Source organism: Nipponia nippon, unplaced genomic scaffold (genome assembly GCF_047370975.1).
Source record: "Nipponia nippon isolate SJK-2023a ecotype South Korea unplaced genomic scaffold, ASM4737097v1 scaffold_23, whole genome shotgun sequence".
NCBI lineage: Eukaryota > Metazoa > Chordata > Aves > Pelecaniformes > Threskiornithidae > Nipponia > Nipponia nippon.
Window position 1 is genome coordinate 4,884,255 of NW_028262340.1, and position 14,868 is coordinate 4,899,122.

The window sequence follows — 14,868 nt, forward strand, 5'->3', positions numbered from 1 at the left end:
TCTGTGACCCACCGAAATTAAGTTAAGGCATTTTTCAGCCCTAGATTGAATTATTTCTCCTCCCTCTCTTTCGTTCCTACTGTGCGGAGCAGCAGGATGGCCGGGACTGGGCTTTTTGCGGGGAGCACACCCGGGACCCCGTGAGCAGCCCCTGGGTGCAGCAGTGCCTGTGCACCCAGGCCTCGGTGCTGCGGTGGCGCTGGGGCCCTCGCCGACTCACTCACGGCTGCTGGCATGGCAAGCTCAATGCTGGTCTTCAAGGCGGCAACTCTCGCCCCCCTGGGAGGCTGGAGCCACCACGGAGCCCTGGCACGGCAGGCGGGCACAGAGCTGCCAGAGGTTAGAGGCAGGAGAGCCGCTAAATCCTGTGCTAAGCCCGGCTTCCCTCTCCTGCTGGGAAGGAGAGCCTTCAGCAGCCGCTCGGCACAGCCGGTGCCCGGCCCCACACTGCTACGCCCGGGTTGAGCCATGTCCCGGGCTGAGCCGTGTCCCGGGATGAGCCGTGTCCAGAGATGAGCCACGTCCAGGGCAGCAGTGCCGCCAGCAGCCGTGGCTGCGTGCGCCCTCGCAGGCACGCTCGTCTCTGGTGCCCCATGTGCAGCATCTGGGATGGCACCGTGGGGACACCGCTAAGCGTGGAGCGAGTGCCCCTGGTGCTCCACTGCAGCCAGGCAGAGGGAAGGAGCTGGTGCTTCGGCCAGGTGGGGCAGAGCAGCCAGGGCGGCATGGCCAGGGCGGCACAGCTGCGCCCCGGCTCCATCCCGGCAAAGGGGCAGGCGCGGGGGCTGCGGAGGAGCAAGCCGGCGTGGGGGTGATGACAGGCGGGAGAGGCCAGCACAGAGCGAGGCTGCAGCCGATGGTTCGCTCTGTGGGACAGAGGAATGTCTGTGCTGGCTAATGAGTCTGCGTGCAGAGGAAATGCTTTGCCAGTGAGAGCTCCAGTTAAACAAGGCTGGTCCGTTTCTGCAGGAGCCGCTGTGCCGGCGGAGGCCCCTCTGTGCTCTGCCTTGAGCCTGGGCTCGGCAGCACTGGGGGCTGCAGGTGAGATGAGGGCAAGGGCAGGAGCACTGGCACTCCTGGGCTATGGCAGCCGCAGGGCCAAGACGGCAGCAGAGCACTTTCTGCCGGCAGCCGTCCCGCTGATGCTGCGGTCCCTGAGCAGCAGGTGATGGTGCACCGCGGTTCAGCCGGGCTCAGCCGTGGCTAGGAGCAGCCTCGGGGCTGCTCTAAGCTGCTCACCGTGGTGGCCTGCGGTAGGGACCAGCTCCAGGTGGACCCCCCAGCCCTGCCTGCTCAGGCACAGAGGGGACCCCGCCCCAGCCCCAGCCCCATCCGCCCGCGCAGGGCAGAGCACATCAGCATTCCTGGGAGCAGGGTCCGGCCCTGCGGCGGCCGCTCACCGAGGGAAGGCATTGAGGGGGGATTAGCCGTCTGATGCCCCCCCTTGCTCAGGCGCTTAATACAGAAAACAAACACCCTTGTGCGCCCCGGCAGCCTCGATCCAGACAGGCTTTCTCCATGCCTGTTGCCTGAGCAACCCTAATCTGCCTCCCGGGACACACCGGGGCCCTGCACCCCGCGGGCCTGTGCACCCCGGCAGCTGCGGCAGTGCCAGCGGTGTCCCGGCTGTGCCTGGCACGCGGCTGCCAGCGGGACGCCACGACTCCTCTGCCTCGGGAATGGGCAGCACACGGTGGCTGGGAAAGGCTCGAGGTGGGGGCTGCAGGCACCCCGCTCCCCCGGGATCGGAGCACATCTGTCTCGGTGCACGATTTGAAACTGTGCCGAACCAAGAGGCAGCAGGACCTGGCTGCACTGGCACCACTTTTCCCTGCTCTTCTGCTCAGGGCAGCAGGATTTTTGGGGTGGTGAAGTCCCCCCACCATAGCAAAGGGTGGGAGCACCTCCTGCTCGTGCTGATCCTGTGCCCGCAAAGGGAACGGGTGGTGGGTTTGGGGGAGCATGGGAACAAGCTGCTCTAGATGGGCCAAAAAGGGGACAGAGAGTTGAACCCCGCTCTGCCCCAGCCCAGGGCAGCGTTGGAGGCAGGCAGCACCCAGCTCTGGGTGCTTTGCAGACGAAGGGGGCTCTGTTCCCACCGCTGCGGCTGGTATTGCTGACACCAGCATCCCCAGGGCACCGGGCATCCCCGCACCAGGCGAGGGCAGAGCGGGTCCAGGGGTGTGTGCCGTGCCCACGGGCCCCCTGCCCACGCCCTGGGGTGGCGAGGAAGGGGCCGAGTGCCCTCAGCTCCCACCCGCCGCCGGGGGCCGGGGGCCGCGCTTTTCTTGATTTATTTTGCGCGCAGTCTCCCTCCTGCGACGGAGGAACGGAGGAACGGAGGAACGGAGGAGCTGCCGGGCTGCGACCTCCGCGGGAGAGGGGGGAGAAGAAAAGAAAAAAAAAAAAAAAACAACAAAAAAAAAGAGGGAAAAGGAAAAAAAGCGCAGCAGCCAGCCCGGCCCAGCCCAGCCCGGCCCAGCCCAGCCCGGCCCCGCGCCCGCCGGCAGCGCTGCCCGCTCCGCTCCGCTCCGCATCCCCCGGCTCCGCTCCGCACCGCCCCGCGGGGCCCCGCTCCGCCCCGCTCCGCCCCGCCGCGGGGGTGCCCGGCCCGGCCCGGCCCGGCCCGGCCCGGCCCGTCTCGCCCGCTCCCCGCCGCCGCCAGCCCCGGAGCCGCGCTCCGCCGAGGTAAGGGCTCCGCCGCCGCACGGGCTCCGCCGCGCCCCGGGAGCCGCTCGCTGCCCCCCGCCCTCACCTGGGCTCCCCGCCGGTCGCGCCGGGCTGGGAGGGGAGAAAAATCTGAATTTCTCAGTCACGAGTCCCCGTAATTCTGATTACTTTTCCCCATGCGGAGAGGAATACCGCAAGGACGCTTCCAAACGTCTCTTTCCAGGCGAGGTCCTCGCCTGCATGCTTTTCTTTATTTCTTTTTCCCTTTTGTCATCCCTTCTTTTTCCCCTGCCCCACTTCAATCGCGTGCCTTTTCCAATGAATCGCACCCAGAGGCTTTGCCCCGTTCCGGAACCAGACCGACCGAGCCGTATCCTAACGTTCAGCCCTTTCTTTCTCATGTTATGAAATATGTTTGCGAGAACAAAAGTGGTTTGGGGGAAAGTGCGGTGACCTCCGGGATCGCCGCTGCTGGCACATCGGCACGGCTCGGTGCCCTGGCCCCGCCGGGAGGTTGCCCTCTCCTGCAGCTGCAAACATCTGCACCCAGCGGTTCCTGGGTACCGGCAGGATCAGGGCAGGTCGCCGCAGTTCCTTCCACAAACACCTTGGGAATACAAGGTGCTTATTTTATTTGGGTTTTGGTTTGTTTTTTTTTAAGAGCGTTGCTGTTAGTTGGCTCCTGATCTACCAGGTCCCTCAGCTTTGAACATTCCCAGTAAGCCAGGAGAGATCCCCCCTGTACGGTAGCCCCAGGCGAGGCAATAACCTACCGGAGATATTTCTCATCTATGGGCAGCTTTGCTATAAGGAACATGTTTAATAAATCATAAGGCCGGTGAATTCCTGGGATTTTTATTGCTTCTGTAAAAATGCAGTTTTGATCCGTCTGCGAGGGACACTGGGAAACAAAGCTGCTCCTTTCGGAGCCGGATCCTATGAATTTAGGACACTGAGCTGGCGGCGGGGCCGGGGGCTGTGAGACCCCTGGGCAGGGGCAGTGCCGTGGTGGGCAGTGGGAGATGGGGGCTGTTGGGGCAGGCCCCAGCCACGCTCGGCTTTTCTGCCGCTGCTCTTTGAGGGACCGAACATAAACCGGGTGCCCAGAGCCCCGTCTTGGCTTCCCTCGCGCTGCCGGGGCTGCGGACGCGACCGCGTGTGCGGAGCTGGGGCAGCGATGCCAGGGGAAACATCACAGCTGGAAACCCAGCGAGGCTGCGCCAGGCTTCGAGTTACATTTTTCCTCCTCGCCCTCTTGCCCAGGGGGAAAAGAAGTAGCAAAAACCAAACTGCTAAAAAACGGGAGAGATTCTCGCAGGAAGAATCACCCCGTTTCCATCAGGCAGGCTGACCTGATCCCCCCCGACAGCGGGGCAGCGGATTGCCCCGGCGTGTTTGGGCAGAGGAATGGAAATAAAGTGATTTTCTTTATTTACGTGTTCCAATCTGAAAACTGGGGTTTAGGGGTGGGAGCTGAGCCGAAATGTGAAAGGCACACAGAGACGCGAAGCCGGGAGCTGTCAGGAGCTCATCGGGATTTTGGAAAACACAAGTGCTGTAGCCACAGGAGTCGGTTAAGGGTTGAAGGGGTGGAGGGCGCCCGGCTCTGCCCCAGCTGCCTGGCTCGAACCGAAAGCCCAGTCTGTCCCCGGCCGCCGAGCTGCCCTGCAGAAGCAGTGGTTTGGTGATGGGGATTTGTCCCCGTCTCCTGCCATGCCTTTGTTTTAGGCTGTGCAGAGCCTGGCCGCAATAGCAGAGACGGGGAGGGAGCTTTTCTTTGTACGGGGAAGCATTTAAATTCTTTACAGTGATTCATATATTCCATTCATATGAAACACAGTCCTGTGGAGTGTGAATGGGGACTGCTGGGGGATTTTTTTTAAGGCAATAAGCCCTAGAAGTGTCAAAAGTTATTCACACCTTGGTGAAATCAAGGATATTTCTGTCCGTGGCTCTTGGCAGGGGCTCAGCACAGCTCGCCTTGTGTCGGGTTTTTGGTTTCCCACTCGGATACGGTGCGGGGGGAGCGCAGGAGCAGCCCTCTCGCTCCCACTGCCCAGCGCTGTAAGCATTTCTCGGTGTTTTCTCAGCAGCCGGAGGGGCCCGGCACAGGGGTCGCGGGGTGGCCCCCAGCACTCAGCCCCACAGGGGCTGGGACCCCCGTGGGTCATGAGCCCAAAAAGCCCCCCGGGGCTGGAAAGCAGCCGCATCTTGGTCAGCCTGTGGCTGGGTGAGATGCTGCCCCTCGCGTTTCACGATTTGTGGGGTGGTCACCAAGGCTGTGACCAAAACTGCAGGCTGTGCCGGTTGGGGCAGAGCCCTGCTCCATCTGCCCCCCGTCACGGGGGCCGCACACCAGCCCAGTGAAGGGCCGAGCCATGCCAGCACCCCTGCCTCGCAGGAGCTGCGGGAAGACCTCACACGCCCGGCGCAAGCGGGTGCCCCTCCATCGGCTGCTCCACGGCGGCTGTGCCCGGTTCAGCGCCGAGAAACCCCGTCTCCACCTGGGCCTTTTGAGGGGGGCTGTGACCCGGCGAGAGGCTCCGGGGGTCAGATACGGCCCTGGGGGCACTGACCTGCTCTGCGGGGACTGCGAGGTCCCTGCTGGGGAGCGTTAGTTTGGGGGGAAATAAGGCGGAGTGGCTGGGAGCCGAGAGGCGCGGGGGCATCGCCCCGATGCCAGGATGCGCCCCAGGTGCGGGGCCAGCACCCGCGGGAAGCTCTGCCCTCCTCCAGCCGCTCCGGGATGCTTTGAGCCGCTGTAAATCCTCTCCGAAGGAACTGGGAAGACAGTTTTATGGCTGCTGGGGAGGAAGATTAGCAGGGTGTTGTTTTCAGAGCTGATCCATCACGGGACGCAGGCGCTGCATGGTGCATCCTTGCGCTCGGCTGCTGGCGGGCAGCACAGCCTTCGCTGTGAAGTTTGAGATAAAAACGCCTGGTTTTAATGTTCTGTCTCCTCTTGGGATCTGAGGTGCGAGTGACAAAACTGCCTCTTGTGGATCCCGAGCCCCACACGTCTCCCCTCTGCCCGTGCAGCCGCCACGGTCCTCACGAGCTGGGGGAACAGCGGATCGAGGGGATTTGGGCAATGGCACCTGCAAAAGGCATTAACCCGGGTGGAGAGGGCGTGCGGGGCTGGTCCTTTCCCGTCCTCACACACTCCCTCTGTCATTCTCTCCTATTTCAGCTTGTCTGCAGCCCGGGAAGGAGCAGAGTTTCCATTCCCCTGCGCTAAAGAAAATGTCTGTGACAATAAAACCTAATAGTTCAGGAGGGGGAGGAATAAAAAGACACTGAATTGCATTTGTCTTCCCCCAGTTTCTCCCTCCCAGCCCCTTCCCTATGGGAGGGCGTGCAGGCTGTCGGCTCTGTTGGGCACGCGCTGGGCTCTGAGCCTCCCCACTCCCCCACCCGCTCAGTCACCACCTAATTAGAGAGGCTAATTAACTGCCTTAACAAAGGTGGAGGGGGGCATTGGCTCATGCCCACTCCCTCCTTCGCACCCAGGGGTTCCCTGTGCTGGACATTTTGAGGAGAGGGGCTGGGTGCTGCTGGAAACCTGGCTGTGTCCTGCAGCAATCCCATGGGAGCAGAGCCCTCCGGGGCTGCTGGCTTCTCCAGGCTCTCCCCTCTCGATCAGGGCTCAGCTTCCCCTGCGTGGCAACTTGGACGCCAGCACAGACATAATAAACCGCTTTTCCTTTTCCCCTTGTCGCCGGAGCCGTTCCTGAGTCACATCCCTGGCCGCCTGGCCTCTTCCCCAGGGCTGTCTGGTCTGGCTGCGTAACCCTGCGCATCGGCTGTGAACTTCAAAGTGATGAGATCCAGTCTGGCCGAGAAGGGCCCTCCTGGCTGGCGGGATGGCAGCGTACCGGGAAAACATCTGTGCGGGGTCGGGGGGGGCGCAGGGCCCGGCGCGGCCGGCGGGATGCTCTGCCCTGCCCTGCTCTGCAGAGCCCGGCTCACCCGCGGGCATCGCTCAGCTGGTCCCAAGGAGCTGCAGGAGCCGGACCCTTCGCCAGGTCCACCTTCTGCTCTGTACCCCCATGTCCTTGCAGGAGCATCCCACTGAGGACTCTGCAGCTCCCCGCTGGCTGCTGCCTCCCCGCAGAGCTCCCGAGCTCCGCTGGGGCGCTGCAGGCGGAAGATGGGTGCCATTAAAAATGAGGTGGGAGAAAAAAGGAGACAAAGGTGGCTACGTGAGGGTTTCTACTGTACCCTCAGCCTGTTAACGCAGAGTGCTCCTGTGGCCCTCCGGCCCTGGTGTCAGCCGAGTTCATGGAGCAAAGCTGCAGATCACAGGCAGAAACTGCAGCCAAAATCTACAGAGCAGCCAGGTCCTGTCTCCGCAGCCTTCCCTGGGGCCGAACCCGTCCCTCTGGCCCATCTGGAGATGTTTGTCCTCAGAGGCTCTGTCCAGGACAGGGCTTGGCAAGAAGCAGCCAGGGAGGAAGGCAATGATCTTGATGTCCACCTGCAGTGGATGCAGAGAGGCGGAGGCGAGGGCTTTCCCAGCTTGGATATTTTGCACCAAAAACCCAAGTCCCTATTTCTTGCATTGAAGTGCAGCACTCCCAGCACAAGCTCTGCCTTCCCTGGGCAGGATGGGCCCCAGGAATCCCCAAACCAGCAGAGTTCTGCAAACCCGAGCTGGCCCAGCAATGCCGGAGCCCTGGGATCTTGCAGCCCTGCAGATCTCTCTGGCTGTCGCCGAGAGCCTCTTTATTGTTCTTGCGGGGGGTTTTGTTTCACTGCTGCCTTCCAAGTTCCCAGGGATCTAAATTCTAAAGCAGGGTCTTGTAAAGAGCCCTGTTCAGATGGATGAGATGATATCGCTGGTATCAGATGAGATCTGTCCCCCGTCTTTATCCGCAGACAATGCAGCAGTGGGAACAAACAAGGATACAGCCTTTCTTCGGAGGCACATTAGCCAAATAAGAGCCTTCTCTTTGTTTTATACCGAAACCCAAGACCCTGTGGCCAGACCACCTCGCGTAGCTGCCCTGATCCCTGCAGGCACGCAAGGATTTACCCCTTTCGCTGCAAAATCCCCCTGTGCCCAAGTTGCGGGCAGGGCAGGGCAGATGGGTCCTGCCCGTGGCATTGTGAGGGTGTTCCCTTCCCTGCTCCCGCTGTCGGGGACGTTGGAGACGTTGTCTGTGCCCCAGGGCTGGGGACAGAGCAGTGCTCAGGGCTCTTATGCTCTCGAGCAAAGAGACATGAACCTCACACCTGCAGAAGGTGGAAGTTGCTTTGGTTGCGCCCCGTCTTTAAGGGGGAGCTGAGCCCATTCAGCCAAGGATCAGGGCCGTCCGTAGCAGCCAAGTCTGCTCCATGCACAGCGCTTGCAGTGATGCTTAATGCCTGCGGCCAATTCACCTGCTTTCAGATTTCATTACAAGTCCTAAAATTCAGCCCAGATTTGTTTTAAGAAGTTACCGGAGGCTGAGAGAGCCTGGGCCTGATTTATGGCTTCCCATCAAAATCATGTGGTTTTACCATGAAACTTGGAAGCTCTGGCTGCATTTTTTCTTTGGAGATTTTGGCTTTGCTCCAGGCTTGGCTCCAAGGGGCAAGAGTGGGAATCCAGGGTGTGCATCAGGGCTCGAGCATTCGGGTGCTGCAAGTGAAATGGAGGAGATATGGATCCCTGCAAAGAGAATATTTAATGTCAGGACAACACAGCCATCTTTTTCAGGGAAGCACTGATAAGGCGACGGGAGGCTTGGCACGGAGGGGAGCTGCAACAGTTCCTTTGCTTTCAGCGTAGCTTTAATTTCAACACTTGGTACTTATCGCCCTTGCATCCTGCTCGCTGTTCAGCGGCTTGATGTCAGCAGCCGAGAGCCACGGCTCCCACCGCGCTTGCGTGCCCAGGGTGGGAAGTCCCGCTGCTCTCCCCAGTGCCTTGCTCCTGGACCCGCGGGGCGAGCTGCTGGTGCCCACCGGGGTTAAATATGTGGGCTTTTGCCAGAGAAGCATATTTTCAGCCTCAAACATGCATTGTCAAGGACTGCAGGAAGGTATTTCTCAGCTGCTCCAGTGTCCTGTAAGCCAGCCAGCCAGCGGAGAGAAACAAGCCTACTTTTATTGCTATTTCTTCATATTTCCTGATATTGCCAGCCTGGCACTCACAACCCACAGGCAGATCCCCAAAGGTCCTGGGTTTGGATTACAACAGCGATATTTTTGTCTTTTCTTTGCCTTTCATTTCAGATCCCTTGGGCCCCAAAGGGCTTAGGCTGACAAACCCACTCGCTGCAGCTGGGTGGGCAGAGACCGCAGCCCCCCGGGGTGAGGAGCCCAGGCACCTCGGGTGCAGCTGGGGCTGGGGCTGGGGTGTCCCCGTGGCCACGGCAGCATGAGGGTCCCAGAGCTCAGTGACTGCCATGTGCCCATGGACCTCTGAGGGTCACGTTGATTGCCGGCTTGTGGATGATGCGTGAACAGATGAAAATAGTGCTTTACGTTACGTAAATAACAAGGTCAGGGCAGCTGCGAGCTGCTCTGGCCACGAGCGAGTGCCACGTCCTGCCAAGCATCCCTGGCGTGGGGGCTGGCGGGATAGCAGAGAGTCGCTTCAGGGCTTGGGTGGCTTTGTGGTTTTAATTTAGTGACTTTTTAAAGTAAAGATGAAAGGGAGAGCCAGGCAGTGTCGCATCAGTTCCCCCGTCTGCCTCCAAAGGAAGCTGGTGGGGCTGTGCGAGCACCAGCGTCTCCGTGCCCGCTTCCCAAACCTCCGTTCGCTCCTGCCCACCGCTGGCACAGAAACATCTGTGCTGCAACCGGGCCTTGTCCGTGCCAAACACTGCGCCGTGCCGCACCGCGCCGGCTAGGAAGTGCTGGCTCAGATGACATGGTCCCGATGTGAGATGCTCAGATGCCCGGCACCGCTCCTCCTGCTGGGGCATGTTTGATGCTGCTTGGCACGTCCGCTGATGCTTTTCTCCATTACACATTCTCTTGTAGCTGTTTCTTAAAGACCACGTGTGATGTTATTGCCGAACATAAACTGTGAGCTAGGATGAGACCCCAGACTCCTCCGAGCAGTTATAAGCAGAGCTGTACAATGAGTTTGTAATTATTTTATTCCAAGTCTGGTATTTTTCTCCCCCCAGGGGAAGGCCAATACAGTGAACAAGAGCGGGCCCATGCCAAGCTGTGCCCAGGCAGCGCTTTTATGAAATCTTGGGCTCGTAAGAATTAATTTCATTTAAAACATTCTTTTCGTTTTTCATAAAGTGCAGCAAATCCATGGTACTTAGGGCAGGAATGCAGTGAGAGTGCTGCCGGGCAGGCAGCAAATTACCCGCGGCAGATGAGCCGTGACGGCAGGGTCGCCCGTGGTCCAGAGCTCTGCTGGCCTCGGCTTTCTCCGGGCATCCAGCTGGGAAGAAGGGAGATGCTGGAGCGACTGTCTTGGACACAGCCGGGTACGGGACTCCGGCAGCCCCCTCCTGTCCTGTGCTCCCAGGGGCCATCAGGCAAATGCCAGTGTGGCCGTTTCCCAGCCCAGCGCCTGTGTGCTGCGGGGCTGTGGCATCCTGCATGGGTGGGACGGGGTGTCACAAATCGTCTATTTGAACATCCTGGCTGGTGGTAGCAGGTCCAGGGATGAAACCTGGCCTGAAACACAGACTTGCTTAGGTGACAGGTTGCAAATAATTTATGTGAGTTTTGGGGCTGGGGTACCTGACCAGTGCTGGGGGCTGGGACTGGAGCAGAGCTCCCGGATGGGGGCTGGCAGCCGGCGCTCCTGTTCTGCATGTGAAGGCGTGAAGACCAGGGCTGTGGGAGAAGCAAACCTCTGTCCGCCTCGTTGTGGGGCTGCTGGAGGCGTGGTGGGGACACCTATCAATGGCAAGGCCCCTCTGGGGCCAGCTGCCATGGGGGCTCTTGGCACGGGATGGGGTTTGCTCCCTGGGGTCCAATCCCAATTGGAGGAACAGCCCAAAATCCCATCTGGAGGGCAGCCCCACTGGGAAGGGGTTTAACTCTCTTCCCTTCAGCCATTTCCCCCTCTCGCAGCCTCCCAGGAGAGGGCCCAGACGGGCACCTCCTGTAATGTGTGCAATTAGGGTGCAAACGGGCACTCGTGACCCTGGGTGCGCTTCCCTGGAGTCCGGCCGCAAGCGCAGGCGTGGGATGTGGCCCCCGGGAGTTAGAAACCGGAGGCAGCCGACGGGTCCGTCTGGCTGGTCCCGCCGCTGGGCTGGGATTGCTCCCTGCCGCGCTCCCTGGCGCTGCCAGAGAGGCTCGCTTGCTGTAAATCTCTGCCTCCCACCTGGCTGGCGGGCTCCAAGCCTGCTGGAGAGCTGATAGTGATGAACAAGAGGAGGATTAGAGGGTTTAGCAGGTGTCAAGCCTCATCTTTCATCCTGCTGCGGGGAAGTCCGTGCCTCACTCTTCCCTGCTCCTGCGCAAGCCCTGCCGGAGCCGGGGCTGCCCTTGTCTTCTTCGTGTTTGCTGCTCAATTGGAGGGAGTGGGAGATGGGGTTTGCAACAGCGCAGGGCGAGCTGGTGGCCCCCCAGGCTGCGGCAGGGCTCTGCCATCCAGGGAGCTATCCAGCTTCGAGCGGTACAATTTTGCTGGCTAGGTGGAGCACCTTGAGACGGAGAGGTCAGCAGCTCTCCGGCACTGCACGGCACGGCACAGCTGAACAGCCGGGGCTGGCGGGGGTGTCCCAGGTGCGTGGCAAGCCGGGTGATTGAGTTTGCCAGCTGCGGTATTGGGTTGAGCCCGCATCGCTCTGCAGTTTGCTGGGGAGCATGAGAGCACAGGGCTGGGTGCGCTGTTTATTTTGGTTAAATTGAGTTTTCTCTGGGAGATTGGGGGGTGCGGGGGGCCTCCAGACAAGGGGCTTTTGTGAGCTGGGCTGCAAGCCGATCCTCTTTTGTGGTTTTGCTTTTTTGGATGATACAATTTGTTATTCCAAGAACTACCCAGCAAATGGACCCCATTAGCCAAGTCCCCGAAGCGGCTGGAGCTGGCGCTCGCAGCGCCTTTGTCTGCGCCCACCTTGGGCCAGATGGGAGCCGCTGGGGCCGTGTTACTGCAGCGCCTTTGCCCCTGGACCGTGTCTGGGGGAGATGAGAGGGCTGGGGGGCCGGGAGCCGCCATCCCTCCTTGCAGGCTGCCGGGCTGTGGCTGTGCTGACGGGGCATCTTACGGGATTAGCCTGGGCTGGCAAAGCCAGTGACAGGCAGAAAGCACCAGGTTGTTGAATTCCCGGCACACTCATGTCCTTGGCGGCATGCTGACAATAACCTGATTGTTGCTGCGCTGCCGGGGGCTGGAGCCAGTGCTGGGGGGATCCCATCCGTGGGGCAGCCCCTTTGCCCCCTTGGATGGGGCTGGACCCTCACCTCTGGCCACCCAAGCTTGGCAGCTCATAGGAGCTGCGGGAGTTTGCATCCCTCTCTGCCCTTGGGCACGAGGGCTCTGGCCCCAGCCCCAGGCAGTATTTAAGGTACTTTCCCCCACAGCATCCCTGGGGAGAGCGCTGACTGCGAGTGGGGCGCCTGTCCCAGTGAAGTGCCTGGGGAGCAGGGTGGGAAGCGGGGAGCAGCCGCAGCATCAGGGGTTACCGGTTACCAGTTACCTGTGGCAGCTCTGCAGCACCCCGAGGGGGGCACGGGCACTTCTGTGCCGCACGCGCGGGTCCCTGGCACTGAGCAGCAGGACCTGTGCTGGGGGCAGCACGCGGGGTCCTGCTGGCAGCCCCCACCTGCTCCGCGGCAGCCCTGGCATGGCCGGGTCTGCCCAGGGCGGCCACGCAGACATAGCTGCAGCCTTGTGCTGTTGAAGCCTGGCCCCGGGGCCGTGGTGCCAAGGCATGTCCATCCCGCCGGGCAGCCCGGGGCTGGGCGGTTCAGCTGGAGCATCCTTGGCCTGCTCAGTGTTACCTCCTACCGTGTGGGGATGCTGCTGGCTCTGTTTGCCTTGGCTCCGTTGGGCTTTTTCCTGCATGCGAGCTGGCTGGAGCTGGGCAGGAGCCAGTGGGTTTATAAATAAAAGCATCGGACACCTCTCTGGGTGGTGCTGAAAGCTCCCAAAATAGCCCTGCTGCCCCGCCAAGGCGTGCCTGGCCAGGATGCTCAGAGAGGCAGCCCCGGGGCTGGGTGTGGGAGCAGGGCTCCCCCATCCCCGACTCCCATCCCGGCCGCCCTTGCACAGCAGCCCCTGGGTCTCTCTCCCCAGCCGGGCGGGCGCCCACCGCTCCTGCAGCACCAGGATGGGCTTCCCTGGCCAGCCAGGATGTGTCCCTGCTCCTGCCTGCCTCCTGATGGGACGTGTGCCCTGGGGCTGGCTGTCCCCCAGCAAGGAGGGATGCCCCAGGAGCGGGCAGCGGGCACCAGCCGTGCCCAGGGCTGGGTTTGCCGCAGGGGCTGGGTGCCTGTGGAAACCTCCCCGGCAGCACAGGCCTGTGGTGTTGTGGAAAAAGGGGGTAAGCGCTGGCAGGGACCTGATGCCATGCTCCCGCGAGGGGAGCAGAGCAGCCCTGGGGTACAGTGCGTGCCGGGCACCGCACAGAAGGGACATTGGCTGCGGCAAAATGGCCCCTTGGCCAGCTCCAGTTGGTGGAGAAGGGGTGGGAGGAGAGTGCCGGCTTTATGGCTTCACCTCCAGTGCCCGGTGCTGCCTGGCCACATGCCGTATTTTTGCCGCAGCGCTGGCCTGGCCCAGGCAGGGATGGTTGGAGGCCGTGGGACAGTGGCCTTGCGCGGCGTTTGCTTTCTGCTGGCAGAGGAAGCCTGGCTCGCCAGGGCCGCGGTCTGACCCTTGCAGAGCCCAGAGAGGGCCGTGGGAGGGGGCAGCCATAACATCCTGACAAAAGGAGCCCGGCAGCGGGCAGGAGACGGCGCCGGGAGCCAAGCGCGGGGGCAGGACCCCGTCCAGGGCAGGACCCCATCCAGGGCTCCTCACACCGGCCGCCTCCACTCGATGCTGCCTGCCCTGCCTGCAGCGTGCCGGGAGGGACGGAGGCGGCAGTGGCATTGCAGACCCGGTGCCTCCCTTTGGGGCCAGCTGCAGTGTGCCAAGGGCCAGCATGGACGAGGGGGTTCCGGGCACCCAGCCGTGGCCAGAGCTGTCCTCCCACTGGGCCCCCGCCAAATTCCACCCAGGGCCTGACATTTCAATGTGCCGTGTCTTCAGAAAACAGCATTTTAATGCTCTTGCTGTAAATGAGGTGGAAAATGTCCGTGGGCTTGTGCAGGAAGGCTCCTGGGAGCCCAGCCGCACCACAGGCGTGCCGGGGGCTGGCTGAGCCCTGGCCAGGCGGCTGGGGATGGGGTGGGATCCTCCGGAGCCCCACATCTCTCCGGGACTTGCCTGCGGTTGCAGGACAGCTCTGCTCGTTCCAGTTATTTCTATTGCAGCAGCGAGGCTGGTGGTGCCTGTCGCCGGGACAGGTCCCGCCAGCCTCTCGGCGCAGAGATTTGGGGTGTGCTGTGAGCGCGGCCGGGGGGCTGTCACCCCTCCCTGGGCAGGGATCGGGGGGCATTGCCCGGCCCGCACCTCCAAGGGCCTTTCCCTGCTCCGTTCCCATGCAATAGCTCCCAGGTTGAAGGCTGAAAGGTTTCTTGGGTTTCTTTTCTCTTTTTGTTTGTTTTTTTTTTTTTGTATAAGTATTGTAGAAAAATGGGATGAATAGGTCCATTTAATTTTTTCCCCATGTTTCATTGCCACATGTGAAGGCTCATAAATGTCAGGCAAGCGCAGCAGCACAGCACCCGCAGCAGATGCCCAGCGCTCGCCCGAGCGGGGCTGCTGCATGCCCACCATTTCCTAGAAGGCAGCAACGTGCCCACGCCTGCCCCGGGTCAGGTCTGCTCCCCCCATCTGGGACTGCTCCCCAGCACGGGGGGACAATTGGGATCGGTGTTGGGGTTCCTTGAGTGCAGGAACGGGTGCCAGTCCCCTCCCGAGCACCACGGCAGCCTCCCGGCACCTGTGCCCAAACGAGTGGGTGCCCCCGTGCAGAGGCAGGGGGTCCTCACTGGGCTCAGCGCCGTGCCACCACCAGCCCATATGGCCTTGGGCAGGATGAGCCCCTCTTTGGGCAGCAGGTCCCAAGCAGGAACGGAGAGAGGTTCCCACACAACATAGCGCAGAGGAAAACTCTGCCTGGAAAAGAGGGGCTGGATGTTTTTCCAGCTCGAAGCCCAAACAAAAGATTTTGTAATAAGTGA

General features: G+C 61.5%; 1 protein-coding gene across 2 annotated transcripts in view; it reads left to right on the plus strand.

Annotated features, from left to right (window-relative positions):
* Window positions 1–965: 965 nt before the first annotated feature.
* Window positions 966–14,868, plus strand: part of COL8A2 (collagen type VIII alpha 2 chain) — a 36,222-nt gene continuing 22,319 nt past the window's right edge. The window contains exon 1 of one of the 2 annotated variants that reach the window (XM_087761236.1): window positions 966–1,041. The gene's annotated coding sequence lies outside the window, so the exon portion shown is untranslated. Of the gene's footprint in view, window positions 1,042–2,604; window positions 2,689–14,868 lie in introns of those variants that run through there. The other variant, XM_087761235.1, reaches the window with a different exon arrangement.